Below are 27,900 nucleotides of genomic sequence, written 5' to 3' on the forward strand. Positions count from 1 at the left end.
TCAATGTACCAATAAACATGCATGGTTATCTCTTAGCAAATATTTGCCTGCTGAATGAACAAATGATCAATATATTTTTGTTTTCTTCCTCAGCTTACTTGGGCCCCATATCACTGTGCCTCTACCTACAGAAAATGCCCTCTGAACATACAGACTACCATGAAAGCTAAGCATAACATATTTGCAATCATGTCATTAAACTCACTTCTTATTGTACTGTGGTGACTGTTATTCATACCATTCAGATTCCTCTTCATTGTTTATTCCAAGTGTATAACATCATCACTTTTCAGTTTTATGTTTCATATTACTATACTCCTCCTGCTAACTACATAATAGAAATCAGTGGCAAATGAAAACAAAACAAATTTATAAACATACTATCAATGGATGATCAATGTTAGGGGTAAAAATTGAATTTCATTGTAGCTGCCATTTCATATTAAAAAACAAATAATTCCATGTAAAATCAACACTTATCAAATCACTGTATTTACATTTTATTAATCAACTGAAAGTGAAGTAAGTTTAGAGAATTTTAAAAAAATAGTAATGTCTAGCTACTTAACAGACAACAATTGCTTTAAATAAAATTTTCTCCAAAATTGAGTGAAGTTTCAATGTGCTCACCTATTTTTTTAAAAATCTTGTAAAAATATCTCTATAGAAAATATTTTCTAAAAGAATGCAGGAGTGAAGTAATCTATATTTCTATCCTTGAATAGACCCTTATCAGGTTTAATACAATTTACTGTCTGTCACAAGGATTTTAATCTATAATTCTGCTTTGGTACCGGTTTTTGTGAGGGAACATTTTACATTTCCCTGAAATGTGAGGAGTTTTTGGCAGTATGTGGTGGCACATTACCAGGCGGTCATTGAACATATTTTCTCAATGGAATTCTATTTACTCAGGAGAAATTACAACTCAGAATGACCTCTTTCTCTGCTTGGTCCAAGGAGGTTGAGAAACTACATGTTCATCAAATTGAAATTTATTTTTTCTACTTGATTTCCATGGGAGGAGATTAAATGCAAAAAAGGATTTAAGGAACTCTCAGATAGTCTTGGGTATAGTAAATATGTTGGATAAAATATAATAAATTAAATTTCGTTATTTATGAAAATAGTTTGTTAAATTGAACTAATAAGAATACAAGAAGTCAAATATCATTTCATGGATAAGAAAGATCAAAAGATTCCTTGAGTGTCTGGAACATGTTATGCATTTGTCAACTACAAATTGCTACCTGCCATTGGCACTTGCCATCTACTTCCACAAGGATTAAATCATGTGCTGTTCCAGCTGCTGACTTTCAACATCCCCTGAAAGAAGTTCAGGGTGGAGAGCAGAAATGAGGCACTCCGTGCTCTGGAAAAAACTGGCCAAACAAGTCTTCAGATAGTTAGATATTTTCAGAAGCCAATTTTATGAGCCCAATTCTTGTATCTCTGCATATCTAGAGAAGCATTAAAATCCTTCATGGTGACATCTGCTCCTCATGACTAAAAGTAACGTTCATGAGACTAGTAGAAACCTTCTGCAAAAAATATGTGCTTGACTGCATGCACTCCCCTTTCACCAAAATCACATATATACTGACCTTTCCCCCTGCCACTTTGGGGCAGTTTCTCAGAGCTATCTGGAATGCTGTCTCCCAGGCTATAGTACTCATTTTGCCCCAAATAAAACTGAGCTCTCACATTGTGCATTTTTTTAAGTTGACACGTTTTACAATTCTTACCACTTAATGTAGGTTTCACAATAAATTAATTCTCTCCAAAATTTTTAATCATCATGTGCATATACTGATTAATGATGTTCCATTCATTTTTAATGTATTATGTCATCATTTGCCTCATAAATTATATGCTTTGAAATGTAGATATACTAGAACAGTGTTTATGTATGATTTTTTTCTCCCTATTTTTACTCTCATGTGTTCTCAGTCTATATGAAGGCAGACCACACCACTCGCTGTACACACTTGACCTATGAGCAAGGTCACCTTAGTGAACATATCTTAGTCATTGAGTGCTCATTGTTCTTGGATTTCTTGAGTGTATTTTGAGACAAGTAATTTGCCCTTATTTAACATATAGTGACTATTATCTCTTTTGTTGTTTTTATTCAAATTTATTGTGGTATAATTTGAATACAATAAAATTTACACATTTTAACTATATGGTTTGATTAGTTTTGACAAATGAAACCATCACTAAAGTAGATATATGGATTATTTCCACCACCCAAAATATTCCCTTTGCCCAGTAGTATACTGGTTAATATTTAACAACAGGTCTTTGGCAAAAAATGTTATATATTTAACATCCACTTATTTAACATACTAATAATTTTTTATGCCAATACTCTAGCTTACACCAAGCCTTAAAATCAGGATCATACATCTAACTTTTTAAAAAATTATCTTGGCTATTCTAAACCTTTTGAATTACCACATAAATTTGTAAATGAGCTTGTAAATTTCTACGTGAAATCCTGTTAGGATTTTGGTTTGGACTGCATTAACTCTGTAAGTCAATTTGGGCAGAATGGACGTCTTAACAGATACTGTCTTCCAATCCATTAACATTTCTTTCTTTATTTAAATCTTCTTAAATTTCTCTAAGAAAAGTTTTACAGTTTTCAGTATAGATGTCTGGAACAAATTTTATTTAACATATTCCCAAGTATTTCATGTTTTTTGATATGATTTCTATCACTACACACTATCGTTGATACTATTTAAAATGTATTTTTTAAACTGAAGTAAAATCAACCTACAAAACTATGTTAGTTCTAGGTACACAATCCAGGTGATTCAATATTTCTATACATTACAAAAAAGATCATCCCAATAAGTCTGCTTACCATCTATCACCATACAAAGTTATTATGATATTATTGACTATATTCCCCATACTGTACTTTTCATCTTTGTGACTCATTTATTTTGTACCTGGCCGTTTGTACCTCTTGATCTCCCTGACCTATTTCATGCATCCTTCCCATATCCCTAACTTCGGGCAACCACATGTTTGTTTTCTGCCCCTATGACACTTTCTGTTTTGTTATTTTGTTCTTTTGTCGTTTCTTAGATTGCACATATAAATGAAATCATACAGTATTTGTCTTTCTATTTATGACTTACTTCACTTAGTTCAATTCATGTTGTAGCAAATGACAGGATTTCATTATTGATGAATGAATGATATTCATTCATTTGATGGCTGAGTAATATTCCTTTATACACACATACACACACACAAACACACACCACATTTTTTAATCCATTCTTCTATTGATTGGCACTTAGATTGCTTCCATGTCTTGGTTTATATAAATAGTGCTGCAATGAACATAGAGGTGCATATATCGTTTTAAATTAATGTTTTTGTTTCCTTTGAAAAAATACCCAGAAGTTGAATTGCTGAATCGTATAGCAGTTCTAGTTTTAATTTTTTGAGGACTTTCCATACCGTTTTCTATAGGAGTGTGAAAACTTGCATTCCGACCAACAGAGTATGTGAGTTTGCTTTTCTCCATCCATGCCAACACTTGTTATTTGTTGTCTTTTTGATGAAAGCCATTCTAACATGTGTGATGTGATAGCTCACTGATTTGCAGTTCCGAGATGATTAGTAATGTTGAGTATCTTTTCATGTGTCTGTTGGCCTGTGTATGACTTCTTTAGAAAAAATGTCTATTCAAGTCCCCTACTCAATCTTAATCAGGTTGTTTGTTTTCTTGAGGTTGTTCTGTACAAGTGATTTGTATATTTGGGGTATTAACCCTTATCCAATATATTGTTTGCAAACGTCTTCCCTCATTCAGTAGGCTGATTTTTCATTTTATTGATAGTTTACTTCACTGTACAAAAGCTTTCTAGTTTGATTTGGTCCATTTGTTTATTTTTACTTTTGTTTCCCTTGCCTGAAGAGACATATCAGAAAAAAAAATTCTAAGACTGATGTCAGATTGTACACTGTTTATATTTTCTTCTAGGAGTTTTATGATTTTAGGTCTTACATTTAAGTCTTTAATACATTTTGAGTTTATTTTTGTGTATGGTGTGAGAAAGTAGTCCAGTTTAATTCTTTTTCATGTAGCAGTCCAATTTTCCCACCATTTATTGAAGAAGCTATATTTTTCTCATTGTATATTCTTTCATGCTTCATTGTAGTTTAACTGACCACATAAGATCTCTATTCTGTTCCATTGATCTATGTGTCTGTTTTGTGTCAGTACCATACTGTTTTGATTACTATATTTTGTAGTTTAGTTTGAAAACAGGGTGCATGATATCTCTATCTTTGTTCTTCTTTCTCTGAATTATTTTAGCTATTCAGGGTCTTTGTCTTTCCACACAAGTTTTTTTTTTTTTTTAATAAATTTATTTATTTATTTATTTATTTATTTATTTATGGCTGTGTTGGGTCTTTGTTGCTGTGCACAAGCTTTCTCTAGTTGCAGTGAGCGGGGGGTACTCTTTGTTGCGGTGCGCGGGCTTCTCAATGTCGTGGCTTCTTTTGTTGCGGAGCACGGGCTCTAGGCACACAGGATTCAGTAGTTGTGGCACATGGACTTAGTAGTTGTGGCTTGTGGACACTAGAGCGCAGGCTCAGTAGTTGTGGCCCATGGGTTTAGCTGTTCTGTGGCAAGTGAGATCTTCCCGGGCCAGGGCTTGAACCCGTGTCCCTTGCATTGGCAGGTGGATTCTTAACCACTGTGCCACCAGGGAAGCCCCTCCATACAAGTTTTATAATTTTTGTTCTAGTGCTGTGAAAAATGCCATTGGTATTTTGAAAACGATTACATTGAATCTGTAGCTTGCCTTGGGTGGTGTGTATATTTTTAAAAATATTAATTCTTCCAATCTATGATCACAGTATAATATATCTTTTCATTTGTGTTGTCTTCAATTTTTTTTTCATCATAGATTTACAATTTTTTTTTGCCTCATTGATTAGATTTATCCCTAGGCATTTTATTCTTTTGGTGCAATTAATAATGATAATTAATTAATTATTAATTATTAATTTTGGTGTAATTCTCTTTCTTATAGTTAATTTGTAGTATATATAAATGAAACAGATTTCTATATATTAATTTTGCATCCTTCACCTTTACTGAATTTATTTGTTTGTTCTAATAGTTTTTTTTGTGGAGTCTTTGGGGTTTTCTATATATATTCATGTCACCTACAAAGAGTGAAAGTTTTACTTATTTTATCCAGTTTTGATGCCATTTATTTCTTTTTTCTTGCCTAACTGCTGTGACTAGAACTTCCAATATTATGTTGAATACAGGTGGTGAGTGGACATCCTTGTCTTGCTGCTGATCTTAGAGGAAAATCTTTCAGCTTTTCACTGTTGAGTATGATATTAGTTGTGGGCTTGTCATATGTGGCATTTATTATGTTGAGGTATGTTTCCTCTATACACACTTTGTTGAAAGTTTTAATCATAAATGTATGTTGAATTCTGTCAAAAGCTTTCTCTTCATCTATTGAGATTATCAAATGATTTTTATTCTTCAATTTGTAAATGTAATGTATCACTTTGATTGATTTTCAGATATTGAACCATTCTTGAATTCCTGGGATAAAACCCACTTGATCATGGCTTGTGATCCTTTTAATACATTTGTTGAATTCAGTTTGTTAATATTTTGTTGAGGATTTTTACATCTATAGTCATCAGTGATATTGGCCTGTAATTTCCTATTTTGTGGTGGTGTTGTCTGCTTTTAGTATCAGGGTGATGTTGGCCTTGTAAAATGAATTCAGAACTTTTCCCTCCTCTACAATATTTTGGAACAGTTTGAGAAGGAGAGGTGTTAACTTTAAATATTTTGTAGAATTCATCTATGAAGCCATTGATCCTGGACTTTTGTTTCTTGGAAGTTTTTTTTTTTTTTAATTACTAATTCAATTTCATTGCTGGATATTTGTCTCTTCATATTTTCTATTTCTTTCTGATTCAGTCTTGGGAGATTATACATTTCTGAGAATTTATCCATTTCTTATTAATTGTCCATTTTATTGGCATATAAGTGATCATAGTAATGTCTTATGATCCTTTGTATTTCTGTGATGTTGGTTGTAACTTCTTTTTCATTTCTAATTTTGTATATTTTGGTCCTCTGTCTTTTTGTCTTGGTGAGCCTGGCTAAAGTTTTGTCAATCTCTTTCTCTTTCTAAGAACCATGTTTTAGTTTTACTAGTCTTTTCTATTTTGGGAGGGGTCTCTATTTTTACTTATTTCTCTTCTAATCTTTATGATTCATTCCTTCTACCAATTTTGGGTTTTGCTTGTTCTTTTTTTCCTAGTTCTTTTTGGTGTATGGTTAGGTTGCTTATTTGAGATATTCTTATTATCTGAAGTAAGCTTGTTTCAGTATAAACTTTCCCCTTAGAACTGCTTTTGCTTTGTGCCATAAATTTTAGATTATTTTGCTTTGATTTTCATTGTCTCTAGGTCTTTTTTGATTTCCTCTTTGATTTCTTCAGTGACCAATTTGTTGTTTAGTAGCATATTGTTTAGCCTCCATGTGTTTGTGTTTTTTGTAGTTTTTTAAACTGTAGTTTGCTTCTAGTCTCACACTGTTTTGGTCAAAAAGACGCTTGATATGATTTCAATCTTCTTAAAGGATTGAGACTTGTTTTGTGGCCTAACATGTGATCTACCCTGGAGAATATTTCATGTGCACTTGAAAAAAAAAGATTCTGTTGCTTTTAGATGGAATGTTCTCTAGGTATCTATGAAGTTAATCTGATCTAATGTGTTGTTTAAGGCCAGTGTTTTGTTATTGATTTTCTGTCTGGATGATTTGCCTATTGATGTAAGTGAGCTGTTCAAGTGCCCTACAATTTTGTGTTACTGTCAATATCTCCATTTACTTCTATTAATATTTGTTTTATGTATTTAGGTGTTCCTCTGTTGGGTACATATATATTTATAATCATTATATCTTTTTATTCAACTTATTCCTGTCTCATTATGTAATGTCTTTCTCTGTCTCTTGTTATATTATTTGCTTAAATTCTAATTTGTGTTATATCAGTATTTCTACCCCTGCTTGCTCTTCATTTTCATTTCCATGGAATACTTTTCATAATGTGTTTTGTTTTAAGCCACTAAGTTTGTGGTAATTTGATATCCAGCAATAGATTACTAATTCAATGTCAAGCAAAACACAAACTAGGAAATCATAAAATTGGTAAAACCATATTAATAAAAAATTCTTAATTCTCATACATGAAAGATTTTTCTAGGCACATAATAATGAAAAAGAACACAAAATAAAACTGTTATAAATTTGAATACATAAAATGAAGAACTTCTTTAAAAGAAAATACATTTATAAAATAGAAAATTGCATATATGTGCAAAAAAATTAAATTGCATATATATGTAATGTATACAACAAATAAATGTATATTCAAATGAACAATAAATAAATGATCAATCCAAGTTAAAAATGGCCAAACTTCTTCAGAAAATAATTTACAAATTAATTAATAAGCAGTAAATATAAGAATAAACTTATAGAACAAAAATAAACATACAACTGATAATATAAAAAGGGTATAATTTTATGCCTACCAAATGAGCAAACATTGAAAGTGTTCCTCTTTTCTGTTACAGTTAAATTGGCACAATTTTGGGGGGTGACTCTATAAATTGTAAAATTATCCTTATATTATACTATAGCACATCCTCAAACACAGGTTTCTCCTGGAATTTTATTTTATGTTAATAATCAGGAATTTACTTATTTGTATTATATATTTTTACTCTATATTTTTATAGAGCTGTGATAAAATGCCCCACCATCAATAAAATTTAAAGGGGTATTCCCATATGATAAATTATTACACATTTATTAGATGATGGGTTTAAGAGTATTTACAGATAGTAAATAATGCTGAAATATCAAATGGAACAAGGGGAATGAAAATCTATTTATTCAGTAGGATCTTAATTTTACAAAAGTCTGCATATAGAAATAAGACATAAAGAAACATGCAAATTTTAACAGTGGTTTAAAATAAAGGTTTTAACAATTTTTTGTGTGTTTTTAATTAAGTTATAAATGACATTAGTTTCAAGTATACATGATTTGATATTTGTATATATTGTGAAATGATCACTACAGTAAGTCTAGTTAATATCCATCACCATACATAGTTACACTTTTTTCTTGTGATGAGAACTTTTAAGATCTAATCTCTTAGCAACTTTCAAATATGAAATACAGAATTATTAGCTATAGTCACTGTGCTGTACACTACATTCCCATGACTTTTTTTATGACTGGAAGTTTTTACATTTTCACCCTCTTTATCAATTTCAACCATCCCCAGCCCCATCTCTGACAATCACTTATCTATTGTCTGTATCTGTAAACTTAGTTTTATATTTTGTTTTGTTTTGTTTTCTTAGATTCTACATATAAGTGAGAGCATATAGTATTTGTCTTTCTCTGACTTATTTCACTTAGCATAACGTCCTTGAGGTTCATCCACATTGTTGCAAATGGCAAGATTTTCATCTTATTCAGGGCTGAATAATACTTTGCTGTGTATATTATACCACATTTTCTTTATCCATTTGTGCATCAATGAACACTTAGATTATTTCTATATCTTGCCTATTGTAAATAATGTTGCAATGAACATGGGGATACAGCTGTCTCCTTGAGTTCGTGTTTTTGTTTTCTTTTTTTCAGAATTCAAATTGCTAGATCCTATGGTAGTTTATTTTTTCTTTTAGGAACAATACTGTTTTCCATAGTGGCTGCACCAATTTATGGTTTCTCTCACAGTGCACAAGGTTTCCTTTTCTCCACATTCTTGCCAGCATTTATGTCTTATCTTTTTGATTCTAGCCATTCTATCAGGCATGAGACGATATCTCATTGTGATTTTGATTTGCATTTCCCTTATGATTAGTGATGCTGAGCACCTTTTCATGTACCTTTTGGCCATCTATATGTCTTCTTTGGAAAAATATCTATTCAGATCCCCTGCCCATTTTTTAATTGGATTATTTGAGTATTGCTACAGTGTTGTATGAGTTCTTTGTTTTTTGGATATCAAGCCCTCATCAAATATATGACTTGCAAATGTATCCTTCCATTCAGTAGGTTGGCTTTTCATTTTGTTAATGGTTTTCTTTGCTGTGAGAAGCTTTTCAGTTTGATGTAGTTTCACTTGTTTAATTTTGCTTTTGTTGTGTTTGTTTTTGGTGTCAGGTTCAAAAAGTCAACGCCAAGACCAATGTTAAGGACGAACTGGCTATGTTTTCTTCTAGGAGTATTATGGTTTCAGGTCTTACATCATGTCTTTAATCCACTTGTTAATTTTTGTGTATGGTTTAGTGATAGTGGTCCAGATTGACTCTTTAGCATGTGGATGCCCAGTTTTCTCAACACCGTTGAAGTGTCTGTCCTTTCCCTTTTGTATATTCTTGCTCCTTTGTTATAAATTAACTAACCATGTATGTGTGGGTTTATTTCTGGGCTCTCTATTCTGTTCCATTGATATATGTGTCTCCTTTTTATGCCATACCATACTCTTTTTTATTACTATAGTTTTGTAATGTACTTTGAAATCTGGAAGCATGATGTCTCAAGCTTTGTTCTTTCTCCAAAATTGCTTTGGCAGTCAGTGTCTTTTGTGGTTCCACACAAACTTTAGGATTGTTTGTTCTATTTCTGTGCAAAATTTTATTGGAATTTTGATAGGTAATGCATTGAACCTGTCATTGCTTTGGGTAGTATGGATACTTTCACAGTATTAATTTTCCAATCTATGCACTTGGAATATATTTCTATTTATTTGTGTCTCCTTCAATTTACTTCATCAGTGTCTTATAGTTTTTAGTAAAGAATTTTTCACCTTCCTGCCAAGACCTGTCAGTGTCCCAAAGGGGAGGATATCAGTTAGCACTTAGGTAAGGCTGATTGATTGAAAGCCAGACCCTCAGGAAGCAAGTTTTAAAATATACATATATGCGCAGTCCTGTGGGACTGCAAACGTAAGTCCTGTTGGCCACCAGAGCTTTGTTACCTAGAGATATCTGCTGGGAGGCAGATGCAAAAATCAGGGTGCCAGAGGAGGGTAGAAGGTCCTTTCCAGTAGACACCAGTAAGCTAATAAAAGACAAAGGGAAATAGCAAAGATGATGTCCACTGATCCTTGTTCCTTGAGAACACCTTTGTAGGCCTCTAGATGTATATCATACCAGATGCCTCTCCCTCAGGTCAAAGCAAATAGGCCTCTATCACAGAAAGACTGGAGTTGTGTCTGTTGTCCGTGCAGTGCCCCGGTGATGGTAGCTGGTGAAAAACTGTCTCTCCAATTGTTACAGTCCCATGGAATCCAGGAACACAAGCTCTACTGACCAGCAGAGACAGGACATCAAACGGTGTCCCCTGGGCAGCAGCCACAAAACCCTGGGCATCAGATATATTGATAAAAACAAGGTCTTCAGACATGTGTAAAATCTTCTCTTTAGGATACTGGCACTCTGAAACACAGCAGAGGGAGATTGCAAAAATAATGCCTGCCCTCCAAGGTCTCTGGAAAGGATTATAAATCAGTCCATATATGTATGTTTAATTAGAAACCTGCCCCTCAGGCCACCACTACGAAGTTAAGCTAATAGGGCTTTTGCACAGAAAGACTGGACTCCTGGTTCTTTAGTCTCTTGCTGTGCTCTGAGAGTGGTAGCTGGTATATAACTCTTTCTCCATTGTTTACATTCCTGTGGTATCCATGAGTGTAAACCACTCTAGGCACCAGATCCAGGTAAACTAGAGGTATTCCCTGGTGGCACCCACAAATATCAGAGTGCCAGAGGAGGGTATAAGCTACTTTTTGGTAGATACAGGTAAGTTGGTTGAGGGAGGCAGAGGGACAGTGCAAAGATAATACCTGCTAGCCTCCAGTCCCAGAGATTATTATAGCAGGCCCCCAGAAGTGTGTAATTAAATACCGCCCTTCGGGCCAATGCTTTAAGATAAGCAAATATGTTTCTTTCACATGAAGTCTGGGTGCTTTTCAATAGGCTGCCTCTGTGCTGGGCCCTGTGGCAGGTAAGTCTGAGTGTGTGCGAGCCCTTTAGATTGTTGATTTTCATGACCTATTAAAGAATCTTTTCCTGCTCCTAGTGTTTTAGTCTGTTTGGGCTATTATAACAAAACACCACAGGCTGGGTAGCTTATACACAACGGATATTTAGTTCCAGTCTGAGATTGGAGTAGAGTGCTAGGGTAGTTGGGCAAGAGGTGGATCTTGTGGACATAAGTCCTGCTGGCTTTAAAAAGCTTGATATTTTGGGTGCTCATCTCTCAGGTGGAGGTCTTAAAACTTGGAGTGCCTGATGTGGGATCAAGCCCTTTACTCCTCAGGAAAAAGCTCTGGATTTTGGGTTCCCCCCGAAGTGTGTGGCACCATGCAGGAGGTGCGTCTAATAATGAGATTGTTTCTCAGCCTCTTCTACCTACTTGATGTGTTTTTTTCTTCCTTGTTTGCCTGATATGTATGAGTCACTAAGCTAGTTTTTCCTTTTTTTTTTTTGGAAATTGTTCCATATATAATTATAGATTCAGTGTGTCCTTGGGAGTAAGTGAGTTTAGGATCTTCCTTCATTGCCATTTTGAACTGAGACCTTGTGTTGTTTTATTTATTGTTTTCTATTCTAAACATATATCAATATGCATATTTTTAAAACTTTTAAAGGTATAGTTGTTTTTTTTTTTTTAATTTAAATGTTTGGTTAAAATATAACATACAACTCAGTACATAAGTATCTTTTCCCATGCTGTGTCTTGCCTTTGTACTTTTTTGTGTGGTCTTTGATAAAAAGAAGTTCTTATTTATTTTTTATTTTTTTAGAAGTTCTCATTTTAATGTACATAAAATTTATTAACTCTTTCTTTACAGTTGTACTTTTCATGTCCTATTAAATAACCTTTACCTGCTCCTAGTGTTTTAGATTATATGTGCTATATAAAAAAAAACACCACAGACTGGGTAGCTTATAAACAACAGATATTTATTTCTCATGTTTGAGATTGGAGTAGAGTGCTAGGGTAGTTGGGTAAGGGGCCTTCTCTGGGTTTCAGACTTCTCTTCGTATCCTCTCATGGTGGAAGGGGCCAGGTAGCTCTCTTGCGCCTCTTTTATAATGGCATTCATCTTATTCATGAGGCCTCCATCCTCATGGCCTAATCATATCCCATAGGCCCCACATCCTAATGCCATCACCTTTGGCATTAGAGTTTTAACATATGAATTTTGGGGAACACAAATTTTCAGGCTATATCTTAGTGAAGATATTCTGTGTTTTCAATTAAAAGCTTTCTTTGTTTAGCTTTCACATTTAAATTGACAATCCATCTAAAACTGATTTTTAAGGATTCTATTAGGTAGTGATTAAGGTTCATTCCCCCTGCCCCCAACTCCTACCCCTTAGAAATATCCAGGTGGATACGTGTATTAAAACATAATTATTTTCCATTTGGATTTTGGTGTTTACTTTGTCATAATGTCATCAAGCCCAGATTCATGTGTCTGACTCACTGTGAGGCCAAACGTACTGAAACATCAGAGTTTCGAGCAAAGAAAGGCCATGCAAGGAGAACAGGAAGTTTATGCTCAAAAGACCCAAACTCCCCAATAGTTTTCCAGGAAGAGTTTTTATAGGCAAAATTTTGGGGGAGGGCTTCATGGTGTGTGACCTTCCTCTGATTGTTGGTGATTGTGAGGTAACAGGGTGGAGTTATGGGAATCGGCTTTCTAATTCAAACCAGTCTGGGTCCATGTGCTTGTTCTCAGCCTGAAGTTACCATCCTCCTCCTGGGTGGGGGTTCCCTGTTTCTTATAGAGGAACTCAGAGATATATATCAAATTGTTATCCACATCCCCTGAAGGAGAAACCAGGACTGTGCCCTATAACTGCAATATTGTTTCTTTCTGCATTCCCTCACTCCTCTAATTGGTAACTGTATGAATCTGCTCTTTGAAACTCAGGGAAGATAAAGGAGGCTGAAAGCCTTTTTCTTACAAATAAGAAAAAGGAGACACAGAAAGGTTTTTGTAACCAAGAGGATTCCACAGGGTCCTGCTCAATTTCAATAAGTGGGATAAACACATATAAAAATTCCTCCTTTTATTTTTTAATACTATACTATTTAATAACTATAATTTATTATAATTCTTGATAATTGGTAGCTTAAATCTTTCCAATTTGTTCTTGTACTTCAAAATGATAATGTCTATTTTTGGACCTTTCATTTCCATATAAATTTGAGATTAACTTTGTTAATTTACTCTCTGTCTCTGTCTCTGTCAGATTTTCGATGGGGATTGCCTTAAACCCCAATGCAATTTCAATAATATTGACAGCTTAAATTATTGAAACTCTCATTACACTACATAACCATGGTGTATCCCTCCATCTATTTAGAGCTTCTTCAATATTTTTTCTATAATATTTTATGTTTTTCTGTCTACAGGTCTTGCTTAACTTTCATTAGATTTGTTACGTTCAGTATATGATTATTCTTAATATCACTTTAAGTATATTTTTATATTATTTTTCAATTTGTTTACTGATAGTGTACAGAAAACAGATTTTTATATACAAACATACCTCATTATATTGCACTTCTCTTTATTGCACTTTTTAAAAAATGCATATATATTGTATTTTTTACAAATTGAATTTTTGTGACAACCCTGTGTCAAAGAAGACTGTCAGCACCATTTTCCCAACAACATTTGCTCACTTAGAGTCTGTGTATCACATTTTGGTAATTCTCACAATATTTCAAATCCTCCACTAGCAGAAAGATTATACCTCACTGAGGGCTCAGATGTTGGTAACCATTTTTTTTAGCAAGAAAAAAATTTTAAATTAAGGCATGTACATTGATTTTTAGGCATAATGTTATTGCACACTTAATAGACTACAATATAGTGTAAACGTAACTTTTATATGCCCTGGGAAACCAAAACAATTGTGTTACTCTCTTTACTGCAATATTTGCTTTATTGCAGTGATCTGGAACTGAACCTGCAATATCTCCTAGGTATGCCTGAATTAACTTTATAAGTTGAAACCTGGTGAAATTCAGTCAAAACCCTAATAGTCTGTGATTAAATTCTTTAAATTTTGTATAAATATGACCATATCGTCTGTGAATAATGAGAGTTCTAATCCTTAAATATTTTATCTTATTTGTCCTATTATACTCTTTAGGACCTCCCTTACACTATTGCATTTTATATTTTCATTTTCCAGGTCGCTATAATCTCAAACTTAAGATTTGTCTCCTGAAAGGAAAACTCCTAGTTTTGTATGTTTTTGTTTGTTTTCTATGAAGTTTGACAATATATTTTGTCAATTGGAATCTTCAGTTCATTTATATTTAGTACAGTTACCAGTACATCTTTCATCTTTCTATATTTTTATTTGTTCCATTTGTTTTATGTTCCTTTTTGTCCCTTCTTTGATCTTCTTTTGGATTTAGTGTATTTTACCATTCCATTTTCCCTGTTATTAGCTTGTTAGTTTTACATTCTTTAGCTGTCCTTTAATATTTTTCCTAGAAATTATAACCTGTATCTTCAGATTTTAGTATATATTAACAGTTTTACCATAACCTAGATAATAACAAAAACCAGAATGCTTTAATTACTCCCACCAGTTTTGTTATTGCTGTCATGTATTTTGACTTTACATATATGTAAACCTACAAAACATTATTATTGTTGTAAATTGTCAGTAATACTTAACAGCTTTTGATTTTTTTGCTTATTCTATTACTCTTAATTTCTTTCTTCATTGTTTGCTTTTGTGTGGGATCAATTTTCTTCTGCCTGAACAATGATTTTGAATAATTTGTTTAGTGCAGGTGAATTGTTAAACATTCATCTGTTTCTGTTATTATTTGACTAGGAATGTCTTTATTTCACATTCACTATTTTAAAAAAATACATTGTAATCAAACACAAACAAAATCATTTAAATCAAATATATGGCTTAATACAGTATTCTACAATAAATACCTTGTGGCCTTACTCATGTCAAAAAATAGAACTTTTCCATACACACTGCACATCCCAGTTCAACCACCTTCCTCTCCCCCAGAGAAAATAAGTATTCTGAGATTTATAGTATTATCTTCTTGCATTTTTGTATAAGACTCCCTTTCCCCACAGTTTTGCTAACATTTCTTCTCTTGTCATTTTGATGCTAGCCATTTTAAAGGCATGAGGTGATCTCATTGTGTTTTTTTTAACATCTTTATTGGAGTATAATTGCTTTACAATGGTGTGTCAGTTTCTGCTTTATAACAAAGTGAAGCAGCTGTACATATACATATATCCACATATTTCTTCCCTCCTGCGTCTCCCTCCCACCCTCCCTATCCCACCCCTCTAGGCAGTCACAAACCACGGAGCTGATCTCCCTGTGCTATGCGGCTGCTTCCCACTAGCTATCTGTTTTACATTTGGTAGTGTATATATGTCCATGCCACTCTCTCACTTCGTCCCAGCTTACGATTCCCCCTCCCCGTGTCCTCAAGTCCATTCTCTACGTCTGCGTCTTTATTCCTGTCCTGCCCCTAGGTTCTTCAGAACATTTTTTTCTTTTTTTTTAGATTCCATATATATCTGTTAGCATATGGTATTTGTTTTTCTCTTTCTGACTTACTTCACTCTGTATGACTGACTCTAAGTCCATCCACCTCACTATATATAAGTCAATTTCATTCCTTTTTATGGCTGAGTAATATTCCATTGTATATATGTGCCACATCTTCTTTATCCATCCATCTGTCAATGGACACTTAGGTTGCTTCCATGTCCTGGCTATTGTAAATAGAGCTGTAATGAACACTGTGGTACATGACTCATTTTGAATTATAGTTTTCTCATGGTATATGCCCTGTAGTGGGATTGCTGGGTCGTATGATAGTTCTATTTTTACTTTTTTGAGGAACGTCCATACTGTTCCCCATAGTGGCTGTATCAATTTACATTCCCACCAACAGTGCAAGAGGGTTCAATTTTCTCCACACCCTCTCCAGCATTTATTGTCTGTAGATTTTTTGATGATGGCCATTCTGACTAGTGAGAGATGATATCTCATTGTAGTTTTGATTTGAATTTCTGTAATGATTAGTGATGTTGAGCATGCTTTCATGTGTTTATTGGCAATCTGTATATCTTCCTTGAAGAAATGTCTACTTAGGTCTTCTGCCCATTATTGGATTAGGTTGTTTGTTTTTTTAATGTTGAGCTGCATGAGCTGCTTGTACATTTTGGAGATTAATCCTTTGTCAGTTGCTTCATTTGCCAATATTTTCTCCCATTCGGAAGGTTGTCTTTTCATCTTGTTTATGGTTTCCTTTGCTGTGCAAAAGCTTTTAAGTTTCATTAGGTCCCATTTGTTTATTTCTGTTTTTATTTCCATTTCTCTGGGAGGTGGGTCACAAAGTATCTTCCTGTGATTTATGTCATAGAGTGTTCTGCCTATGTTTTCCTCTAAGAGTTTGATGGTGTCTGGCCTTATATTTAGGTCTTTAATCCATTTTGTGTTTATTTTTGTGTATGGTGTTAGGGAGTTTTCTAATTTCATTCTTTTACATGCAGCTGTCCAGTTTTCCCAGCACCACGTATTGAAGAGGCTGTCTTTTCTCCACTGTATATTCTTGCCTCCTTTATCAAAGATAAAGTGACCATAGGTACATGGGTTTCTCTCTGGGCTCTCTATCCTGTTCCATTGATCTAAATATCTGTTTCTGTGCCAGTACCACACTGTCTTGATTACTGTATCTTTGTAGTATAGCCTGAAGTCAGGGAGCCTGATTCCTCCAGCTCCATTTTTCTTTCTCAAGATTTCTTTGGCTATTCAGGGTTTTTTGTGTTTCCATACAAATTTTGAATTTTTTGGTTCTAGTTCTGTGAAAAATGCCAGTGGTAGTTTGATAGGCATTGCATTGAATCTGTAGATTGCTTTGGGTAGTAGAGTCATTTTCACAATATTGATTCTTCCAATCCAAGAACTTGGTATATCTCTCCATCTATTTGTATCATCTTTAATTTCTTTCATTAGTGTCTTATAATTTTCTGCATACAGGTCTTTTGTCTCTTTAGGTAGGTTTATTCCTAGATATTTTTTTTCCTTTTGTTGCAATGGTAAATGGGAGTGTTTTCTTAATTTTAATTTTAGATTTTTCATCATTAGTGTATAGAAATGCAAGAGATTTCTGTGCACCTTTTGTATGCTGCTACATTATCAAATTCATTGATTAACTCTAGTAGTTTTCTGGTAGCATCTTTAGGATTCTCTCTATATAGTATAATGTCATCTGCAAACAGTGACAGTTTTACTTCTTCTTTTCCTATTTGAATTCCTTTTATTTTATTTTTTTCTCTGATTGCTGTGACGAAAACTTCCAAAACTGTTGAATAATAGTGGTGAGAGTGGGCAACCTTGTCTTGTTCCTGATCTTAGTGCAAATTGTTTCAGTTTTTCACCATTGAGGAAGATGTTGGCTGTGGGTTTGTCATACATGGCCTTTACTATGTTGAGGAAAGTTCCCTCTGTGCCTACTTTCTGGAAGGTTTTTATCATAAATGGGTGTTGAATGTTGTCAAAAGCTTTTTCTGCATCTATTGAGATGATCATATGGTTTTTCTCCTTCAATTTGTTAATATGATGTATCACATTGATTAATTTGCGTATATTGAAGAATCCTTGCATTCCTGGGATAAACCCCACTTGATCATGGTGTATGATCCTTTTAATGTGCTGTTGGATTCTGTTTCCTAGTATTTTGTTGAGGATTTTTGCATCTATGTTCAGCAGTGATATTGGCCTGTAGTTTTCTTTCTTTGTGACATCTTTGTCTGGTTTTGGTATCAGGGTGATGGTGGCCTCGTAGAATGAGTTTGGGAGTGTGCCTCCCTCTGCTATATTTTGGAAGAGTTTGAGAAGTATAGGTGTTAGGTCTTCTCTAAATGTTTGATAGAATTCGCCTGTGAAACCATCTGGTCCTGGGCTTTTGTTTGTTGGGAGATTTTTAATCACAGTTTCAATTTCAGTGCTTGTGATTGGTCTGTTTATATTTTCTATTTCTTTCTGGTTCAGTCTCGGAAGACTGTGCTTTTCTAAGAATGTGTCCATTTCCTCCACATTGTCCATTTTATTGGCATATAGTTGCTTGTCATAATCTCTCATGATCCTTTGTATTTCTGCAGTCTCAGTTGTTACTTCTCCTTTTTCATTTCTATTTCTATTGATTTGTGCCTTCTCCCTTTTTTTCTTGAATCTTTTCCCTTTTTTCTCTTGATGAGTCTGGCTAATGGTTTATCAATTTTGTTTATCTTCTCAAAGAACCAGCTTTTAGTTTTATTGATCTTTGCTATAATTTCCTTCATTAGTTTTTCATTTATTTCTGATCTGATCTTTATGAATTCTTTCCTTCTGCTAAATTTGGGTTTTTTTTGTTCTTCTTTCTCTAATTTCTTTAGGTGTAAGGTTAGGTTGTTTATTTGAGATGTTTCTTGTTTCTTAAATTAGGACTGTATTGCTATAAACTTCCCTCTTAGAACTGCTTTTGCTGCATCCCATAGGTTTTGGGTTGTCGTGTTTTCATTGTCATTTGTTCTAGGTATTTTTTGATTTCCTCTTTGAATTCTTCATTGATGTCTTCATTATTAAGTAGTGTGTTGTTTAGCCTCCATGTGTTTGTATTTCTTACAGATTTTTTCCTGTAATTGATATCTAGTCTCATAGCATTGTGGTCAAAAAAGATATTTGATACAATTTCAATTTTCCTAAATTTACCAAGGCTTGATTTGTGACCCAAGATATGATCTGTCCTGGAGAATGTTCCTTGAGCACTTGAGAAGAAAGTGTATTCTTTTGTTTTTGCGTGGAATGTCCTATAAACATCAGTTAAGTACATCTTATTTAATGTATGATTTAAAGCTTGTGTTTCCTTATTTATTTTCATTTTGGATGATCTGTTCATTGGTGAAAGTGGGGTGATAAGTCCCCTTCTATGATTATGTTACTGTAATTTTCCCCCATTATGGCTGTTAGTATTTGCCTTATGTATTGAGGTACTCATATGTTGGGTGCATAAATATTTAAACTGTTATATCTTCCTCTTGGACTGATCCCTTGATCATTATGTAGTTTCCTTCTTTGTCTCTTGTAATAGTCTTTGTTTAAAAGTCCCTTTTGTGTGATATGAGAATTGCTACTCCAGCTTTTTTTGAATTCCATTTGCATGGAATATCTTTTTCCATCCCCTCACTTTCAATCTGTATGTGTCCCTAAGTCTGAAGTGGGTCTCTTGTAGACAGCATATATTCGGGTCTTGTTTTTGTATCCATTCAGCCAATCTATGTCTTTTGTTTGGAGCATTTAATCCATTTACATTTAAGGTAATTATCGATATGTATGTTCCTATTACCATTTTCTTAATTGTTTTGGGTTTATTGTTGTAGGTCTTTTCCTTATCTTGTGTTTCCTGCCTAGAGAAGTTCCTTTAACATTTGTTGTAAAGTTGTTTTTGTGGTGCTGAATTCTCTTAGCTTTTGTCTGTAAAGGTTGTAATTTCTCCGTCAAATCTGAATGAGATCCTTTGCTGGGTAGAGTAATCTTGGTTGTAGTGTTTTCTCCTTCATCACTTTAAATATGTGCTGCCACTCCCTTCTGGCTTGCAGAGTTTCTGCTGAAAGATCAGCTGTTAACCTTATGGGGATTCTCATATGTGTTATTTGTTGTTTTTCCCTTGCTGCTTTTAATATTTGTTCTTCGTATTTAAATTTTGATAGTTTGATTAATATGTGTCTTGGTGTGTTTCTCCTTGGATTTATCCTGTATGGGACTCTGTGCTTCCTGGGCTTGATTAACTCTTTCCTTTCACATATTAGGGAAGTTTTCAACTATAATCTCTTCACATATTTTCTCAGTCCCTTTCTTTTTCTCTTCTTCTGCTGGGACCCCTATAATTTGAATGTTGGTGTGTTTATTGTTGTCCCAGAGGTTTCTGATTCTGTCCTTAATTCTTTTCATTCTTTTTTTCTTTATTCTGCTCTGCAGTAGTTATTTCCACTATTTTATCTTCCAGGTAACTTATCCGTTCTTCTGCCTCACTTATTCTGCTATTGATCCCTTCTAGAGAATTTTTAATTTCATTTATTGTGTTGTTCATCACTGTTTGTTTGCTCTTTATTTCTTCTATGTCCATGTTAAATGTTTCTTGTATTTTCTCCATTCTATTTCCAAGATTTTGGATCATCTTTACTATCATTAATCTGAATTCGTTTTCCGGTAGACTGCCTATTTCCTCTTCATTTGTTAGGTCTGGTGGGGTTTTGACTTGCTCCTTCATCTGCTGTGTGTTTCTCAGTCCTCTCATTTTGCTTAACTTACTGTGTTTGGTGTCTCCTTTTTCCAGGCTGGGGGTTCGTAATTCCTGTTGTTTTTGGTGTCTGTCCCCAGTGTCTAAGGTTGGTTCAGTGGGTTGTTTGGGCTTCCTGGTGGAGGGGACTAGTGCCTGTGTTCTGGTGGATGAGGCTGGATCTTGTCTTTCTGTTGGGCATTTCCACGTCTGGCGGTGTGTTTTGGGGTGTCTGTGGCCTTATTATGATTTTAGGTAGCCTCTGTGCTAATGAATAGGGTTTGTTCCTGTCTTGGTAGTTGTTTGGCATAGGGTGTCCAGTACTGGAGCTTGATGGGTTTTGAGTGGAGCTGGGTCTTGATGTTGAGATGGAGATCTTTGGGAGATTTTCACCGTTTGATATTACATGGGGCTTGGAGGTCTGTTGTAGACCAGTCTCCTGAACTTGGCTCTCCTACCTCAGTGGCACAGCCCTGATGCCTTGCTGGAGCACCAAGAGCCTGTCCTCCACACGGCTCAGAATAAAAGGGAGGAAAAAAAGAAAGAAAGAAAGAAGAAGATAAAATAAAATAAAGTTAAAGAAAATAAAATAAATTATTAAAATAAGAAATAATTATTAAGAAAAGAAAATTTTTAAGTAATAAAAAAAAAAACCAACAAAAAACGGACAGACAGAACCCTAGGACAAATGGTAAAAGCAAAGCTATACAGACAAAATCACACACAGAAACATACACATACACACTCACAAAAAGATAAAAAGGGAAATATATATATATATCGTTGCTCCCAAAGTCCACCTCCTCAATTTCGGATGATTCGTTGTCTATTCAGGTATTCCACAGATGCAGGGTACATCAAGTTGATTGTGGAGATTTAATCTGCTGCTCCTGAGGCTGCTGGGAGATATTTCCCTTTTCTTCTTTGTTCACACAGCTCCTGGGGTTCAGCTTTGGATTTAGACCCGCCTCTGCCTGTAGGTCGCCTGAGGGCATCTGTCCCGCTCAGACAGGACGGGTTTAAAGGAGAAGCTGCTTCGGGGGTCTGGCTCACTCAAGCCGTGAGGAGGGAGGTGTATGGATGTGGGGCGAGCCTGCAGTGGCAGAGGCCAGCATGATGTTGCACCAGCCTGAGGCGTGCCATGTGTTTTCCTGGGGAAGTTGTCCCTGGATCATGGGACCTTGGCAGTGGTGGGCTGCACAGGCTCATGGCAGGGGAAGGGTGGAAAGTGACCTGTGCTTGCACACAGGCTTTTTGGTGGCTGCAGCAGCAGCCTTAGTGTCTCATGCCCATCTCTGTGGTCCACGCTGATAGCCGTGGCTCACACCCATCTCTGGAGCTCCTTTAAGCGGTGCTCTTAATCCCCTCTCCTAGCGCGCCAGGAAACAAAGAGGCAAGAAAAAGTCTCTTGCCTGTTTGGCAGCTCCAGACTTTTTCTCAGACTCCCTCCCAGCTAGCTGTGGCACACTAGCTCCTTCAGGCTGTGTTCACGCAGCCAACCCCAGTCCTCTCCTTGGGATCTGACCTCTGAAACCCGAGCCTCAGCTCCCAGCCCCCACCCGCCCCGGTGGGTGAGCAGACAAGCCTCTCGGGCTGGTGAGTGCTGCTCAGCACTGATCCTCTGTGCGGGAATCTCTCTGCCTTGCCCTCCGCACCCCTGTTGCTGCGCTCCCCTCTGTGGCTCCAAAGCTTCCCCACTACGCCACCCGCAGTCTCTGCCTACGAAGGGGCTTCCTAGTGTGTGGAAAACTTTCCTCTTTCACAGTTCCCTCCCCAAGGTGCAAGTCCCATCCCTGTTCTTTTGTCTCTGTTTTTTTCTTTTCTCTTTTGCCCTACCCAGGTACGTGGGGAGTTTCTTGCCTTTGGGGAAGTCTGAGGTCTTCTGCCAGCGTTCAGTAGGTGTTCTGTAGGAGTTTTTCTACATGAAGATGTATTTCTGATGTATTTGTGAGGAGGAAGGTGATCTCCGCGTCTTACTCTTCCACCATCTTGAAGCTCTCTCCCCTGATTTGCATTTTCTTAATGATTAGTGATGTTTACCATCTTTTCATGTACCTGTTGGCCGTCTCCATGCTTTCTTTGGGTAAATGTCTATTCGCATTCTCTGCCAATTTTTAAATCAAATTATTTGTTTTTTTTTCTCATGAGTTGTATAAATTCTTTATATATTTTAGATATGAACCCTTTATCAGATGTAAAATTTGCAAATGTTTTCTCCTGTTTAGTAGTTTGCCTTTTAATTTTGTTGATGGCTTCTTTTTCTGGAAAAACTTTTTGGTTTAATACAGTTCCATTTGTTTATTTTGCTTTTGTTGCCTTTGTTTTTGGTGTCAGGTTAAAAAAATATATTGCCAAGGTTGATATCAAGGAATTAGCACGTAAGTTTTCATCTAGAAGTTTTATGGTTTCCAGTTTTACGTTAAGTCTTTAACCCATTTAGTTTGTGTGTATGGTATAAGATAATGGTCCATATTTATAATTTTGCGTGTGGATGTCTCATTTTCCCAGCACAATTTATTGAAGAGACTATCCTTTCTCTGTTGTATATTCTTGATTCCTTTGTCATAAGTTAATTGACCTAGTATGTGTGGACTTATCTCTGGGCTTTCTATTCTCTTTCATTGATTTTTGTGTCTATTTTTGTGTCAATACAATACTGTTTTAATTACCTAAGCTTTGTAATATGGTCTGAAATCAGGGAGCATGTTGCCTCTAGCTTTATTCTTTCCCAACATAATAAAAATAAAAACCGTATATTAGAAGCTCACAGCTAACATCATATTCAATGGTGAAAAGCTGAAAGCTTTCCCTCCAAGATCAGGAACAAGATAAGGATACCCACTCTTTCTACTTTTATTCTATATAGAATTGGAAGTCCTTACCAGTTAGGTAGGAAACAATTAGGCAGGAAAAAATAAAATAAAAGGCATCCAAATTGGAAAGATAGAAGTAAAACTCTCACTATTGCCAATGAAGCAATATTATATATAGAAAACCCTAAGGACTTCATCAAAAAAACTATTAGAACTAATAAATTCAATAAAGTTACAAAAATCTTTTGAATATCTTCATCATTTATTTTTGTATATTTTAAGTTTATTTTGGTGTTCTGTTTTGCTTAACACATTTTTCTGTGGTGTTCATTTACTTTTGTGATGCGACCTCTATATTTGCATTGCATTGTAGAGGATTATATAAATATAATGCTCAATTTTGAGATAAAAGATAAAAATATAAATATTGGAATAGATAGGGGAATTTATAGATAATAGATTTAAATTTTTAATTTGTTCATCCACTTAAATAATCATAATAATAATTAGGTTAACAAATAATTCATTTAATGTTCACCACAACCTTATGAGGCAGATGATATTATTATTCCTGTTTTACAAATGAGGTAACTGAGGCAGAAAAAAGCTAAGAAATATATCAAGTTCACAGAGCTGAGAAGTAGTAGATTGATAGTTTATGTAAATATTGTCACAAAAAATGGAATGATTTAAAATGATGACATGTGCTAACATAAAAGAAAGTCCAGAAGGAGAGAATACATTCTCAGAATGGAAAAAAAAAAAATACCATGTCTAAAGCTGCATCTTTTTTTTCTGGCTGTCAAAGTAGCAAGCTACTTTATAAGAATAGTGATTCTAGGGGGTTCTCAAGTCTAATCATATTTCTCAAATTTGTGCTTTATAAATTTTATGCTTTTACATTAAAGCTGTATGTTATTTAATAAACAAAACTGATATTGCCCTTTGTAATATAAACGTCAATAGTAGAAAATTTAGAAAACTGCTGAAAGCTTAAAAAAGTAAATTTTAAACAGGGTGTATAGCCTCATAGGTATTCATTATTAAAATGCAGAGTGCTTCATTTTTAGTTTTGTTCCTCTCATGGAAATTTTAAAATTTCTTTAGAAATTCATATGCAACTACTCATTTCTCAAATATTATAATTAAATATAGATTTTTCTAAGGATCTAAGTTAATAATGAAGAGTTGTATTTTTACTGTATTATAAAATCAGTTGGGGACTTCCCTGGTGGTGCAATGGTTAAGAATCTGCCTGCCAATGCAGGGGCCACAGGTTCGATCCCTGGTCCGGGAAAATCCCACATGCCGTGGAGCAAATAAGCCCGTGTACCACAACTACTGAAACCCATGTGCCTAGAGCCCATGCTCCACAGCAACAGAAGCCACTGAAATGAGAAGCCCACGCGCCACAATGAAGAGTAACCCCCACTTGCCGCAACTAGAGAAAGCCCACACAGAGCAATGAAAACCCAATGCAGCCAAAAATAAAATAAATAAATAAGTAAATTTATAAAATAAATAAATAAATAAAAGCAGTTGGATTTTGCTTTCTGGAAGTAAAAGAAGAGGACATTTAGAGATTTTGAAGTTATTGGAATTCAGTTGGCATTTGAAACCATAACAGTGGATGGGGATTTTTCAGGGATAGTGTAGAGAGATAAAAGAAGGTGGCAAAACAGAAAATCATGGGGAGACATTAGCATATAAGAAGCTAGTGGAAGTGGGGAAAATTTTCATGACCACTGAGATAAAGGGACTGGGAATGTGAGAAAAATACAAACATGGTTGCCAAACAAGAGAGAGGTAAGTAATCTAGTGACAAGGGATCAAACATATCAAATGTTGCAGAGGGACCGACTAGCATAGCGACCAGAGTATTAATTGAACTTAGCAGCTAGGCACTCATCATTAACCTTACTAAGAAAATTTTCAATAGAGTGAGACTTAGGTAGAAAGTATAAGTGACAGGGAGATGAGAAGGTGAAGAAAGTAAGTGGATGTGATGTGAAATAGAGAGTAGGACTTAGAGATAGCAGGAAGTTATCTGTAATGGATGACACAGCTATTGGTATAAAAATCAATATTTTTAACCAGTCTAATATGAACTCCAGGAAATTCTATATAGATAACCATCATCCCAATTAAACTAACAAAAGGCTAAAGAGGATAATAGAAACAATTGTTATATAATAATTTTTACTTTTCCATATATTTGCTACATAGTTAAACTTCAACTAATACATTCAAAGTCTGACTATTTTCTGACTAGAAAATTTCAGTCAATTATTGTTAGATTAAATGCCTGATGATACATGGTATTCCGTTTAGAATCATACGAAGCAAAATGTCTATTTATTTCTTTAACTTTACTAGAATCTGTTTTGAATGGAAGGAAAACATTCTTCATCCTGTTACAATTGCTCTATAATTTTTTTGCTCCGGCTTTTGGCAATAACAAAGAAAAGCTTGTTGAAAGCCTATGATTATAGGAGTTTTATAAGGACAAATCATGACTGATAATTTGAGGCTATTAGGCCCTTTTCATCTTGATAATTAGCAGGTATTTAATGCTTTGTGAACATTTCCAAATTAATCATTAATTAGTCCATATTTGAAGTCAGGTCAATCCTATTATATATTTTGTTGTAAGAAAATAACATGCAAAGATTAGATGAGAAGACTTTCTTAGCTCTCATAAGTAGTAACAACTTTGGGAGAATATTCGATACTGAAGAATACAATAGTACTGAATGCTGTGAAAAAATTTCTCCCTTGATGCACTTTGAGACAGTTCTGAAGAGCTTGCAGACTATTACTAAATCAACTTAGAATATTGTAAGTCAAAGATTATCTATCTTTATAAAAATTATGAATTGCATATTGGAAACATTTTTGTGAGGCACTGTAATAGCTAACAGTGAGTTGTGCTGTATAAATAGATTTTAAAGAGTTGAGGAAGGAGAACTCATTTGATTGTTACAAAGTCAGTGCCAGCACAATGAATATAGTGTAAAGTGAAGAAAGAAAGGTGAAAAGACTAGAATTGCTAGAGTATTGTTGACAGCAAGTTGAAATCTATACAGTATGGTAGAGTAGTTCTTAGTAAAAAGCATATTAACTTGTGTCACCATTAAAAAAGAAGAAGAAGAAAAAGTCAAAATGGTTGAAAATATATATTTCGTACTGTTTGAATTCCTATACTGAGTGTTAACACCCAAGTCCTTAGGTACCAGGACCAATAACCCCCTTCCCAGGCATATACAATATCAGCATGCATATTAAGTGCTCTAGTTTTCAGTATCTTCTTTGGTTTTAGAGTACAAATTTCCATCTCGTGAACTTGATTTTATTCTTAAAATAATTTAAAAATCCCTCTATGTATTTCAACCAGAATTTCTAGGTGTCACTAGGAGAAGGTTTTCAAGTTTTGTTATCCTGCCATATTGAAGTAGAAGTCAGTGAATAACTTCCAAAGACGGTTTATAATCACTTAAGTATCAGTGCTCTCTTCTATTTTTGTTTGTCTAGTTGTTTCAGTTCCTTATTTTTGAAAATTTACAATGTTTCCAATTTTTAGCTATTATGGAAAAAAGCTCTGATGAACATCTTTGAATAAGAATATTTCTTATATGGAATCTGAAACTACCTTGTAACTGACCTGGAAAGATATTTTTCCTCTCATGAAAATAGATGCGATTAGCAGAGTGTCACCATTGTTCTTATAGGAAGTATGCCAAGATCCATGTGCCATTTTCAAGTAATAAGCTATGTAATTTCAATGAAGGAGGAGAACTTATAACGTGAGTTTGTGTTGCTATGTTGCTTATGAATCAACTTCGCTTGATATGTTGATTTGTTCATTATTTCATGTATAGAAATGATAGGGAAATTTTTATTTATCATTTTCCTAAATAAGTAATTTTTTTTCAAGTTTAGATCAGAAGTCATCAAAATTTCTGTTTATTCTCTAAGTGAAAAAAGAAAAAGGAAGGAAAATAAAGGTTCCCACATTCATACCTCTGGGAACTGATACATGGCCATTCTTACAGGTGCTTAGCATCAGGCTTTGGCAGGCCTCCTTACTAATTGTGACCACCACTATTTGTAAATTAGTTTGTTCTTCACTAGGCATCCACAATCTATAACTGTGGGCTAATTCCAGTCTATGGCCTATTTTTACATAGTTTCCAGTTAAGAATTACTCTTACATTTTTATAAGATTTTTTAAAAAGTCAAGATAAAATAATATTTAATAAAATAGGAAAATTATATAAAATTCAAATTTCAGTGCCTATAAGTAAAGTGTTATTGGAGCACAGCAACAGTTATTTGTTTATGCATTACCTATGTCTGCTTTTGCGCTGCACCACCAGAGTTGAGTAGTTGCCACAGAAACTTTATGGCCTGGAAAGCCAAAAATATTTACTATCAGGCTATTTGCTATAAAGTGTGCTAACTGCTGGTCTATAATACCTGTAAATCCTTGAAGACTTCCACAGTTAGAGAGTGGCAGGAAGTTAATATCTTGCAGGATAACTGTCAGGAAGTAAAAGGTAAGTGAAACCCTTTAACTAGCCTTAGTCTCTGCCTATGATCATGTGGGTTTCAATTTGTTGTGATCACCGTATTCAAATGCAATAGAGC

The 27,900-nt window shown here is 34.6% G+C and overlaps 2 long non-coding RNA genes across 2 annotated transcripts in view; both read left to right on the forward strand.

Moving 5' to 3' along the window:
• The window catches only part of LOC309647096, a 542,704-nt gene that overhangs the window by 23,131 nt on the left and 491,673 nt on the right, over positions 1 to 27,900 (forward strand). The window lies entirely within an intron of this gene.
• Positions 18,377 to 27,900, forward strand: part of LOC309647087 — a 120,342-nt gene continuing 110,818 nt past the window's right edge. Inside the window, exon 1 of the long non-coding RNA XR_014255782.1 lies at positions 18,377 to 27,809. This is a non-coding gene — a long non-coding RNA (uncharacterized lncRNA). The remainder of the gene's footprint in view (positions 27,810 to 27,900) is intronic.

The sequence above is a fragment of the Balaenoptera physalus genome (genome assembly GCF_965194825.1).
Source record: "Balaenoptera physalus genome assembly, chromosome: 17".
NCBI classification, from domain to species: domain Eukaryota; kingdom Metazoa; phylum Chordata; class Mammalia; order Artiodactyla; family Balaenopteridae; genus Balaenoptera; species Balaenoptera physalus.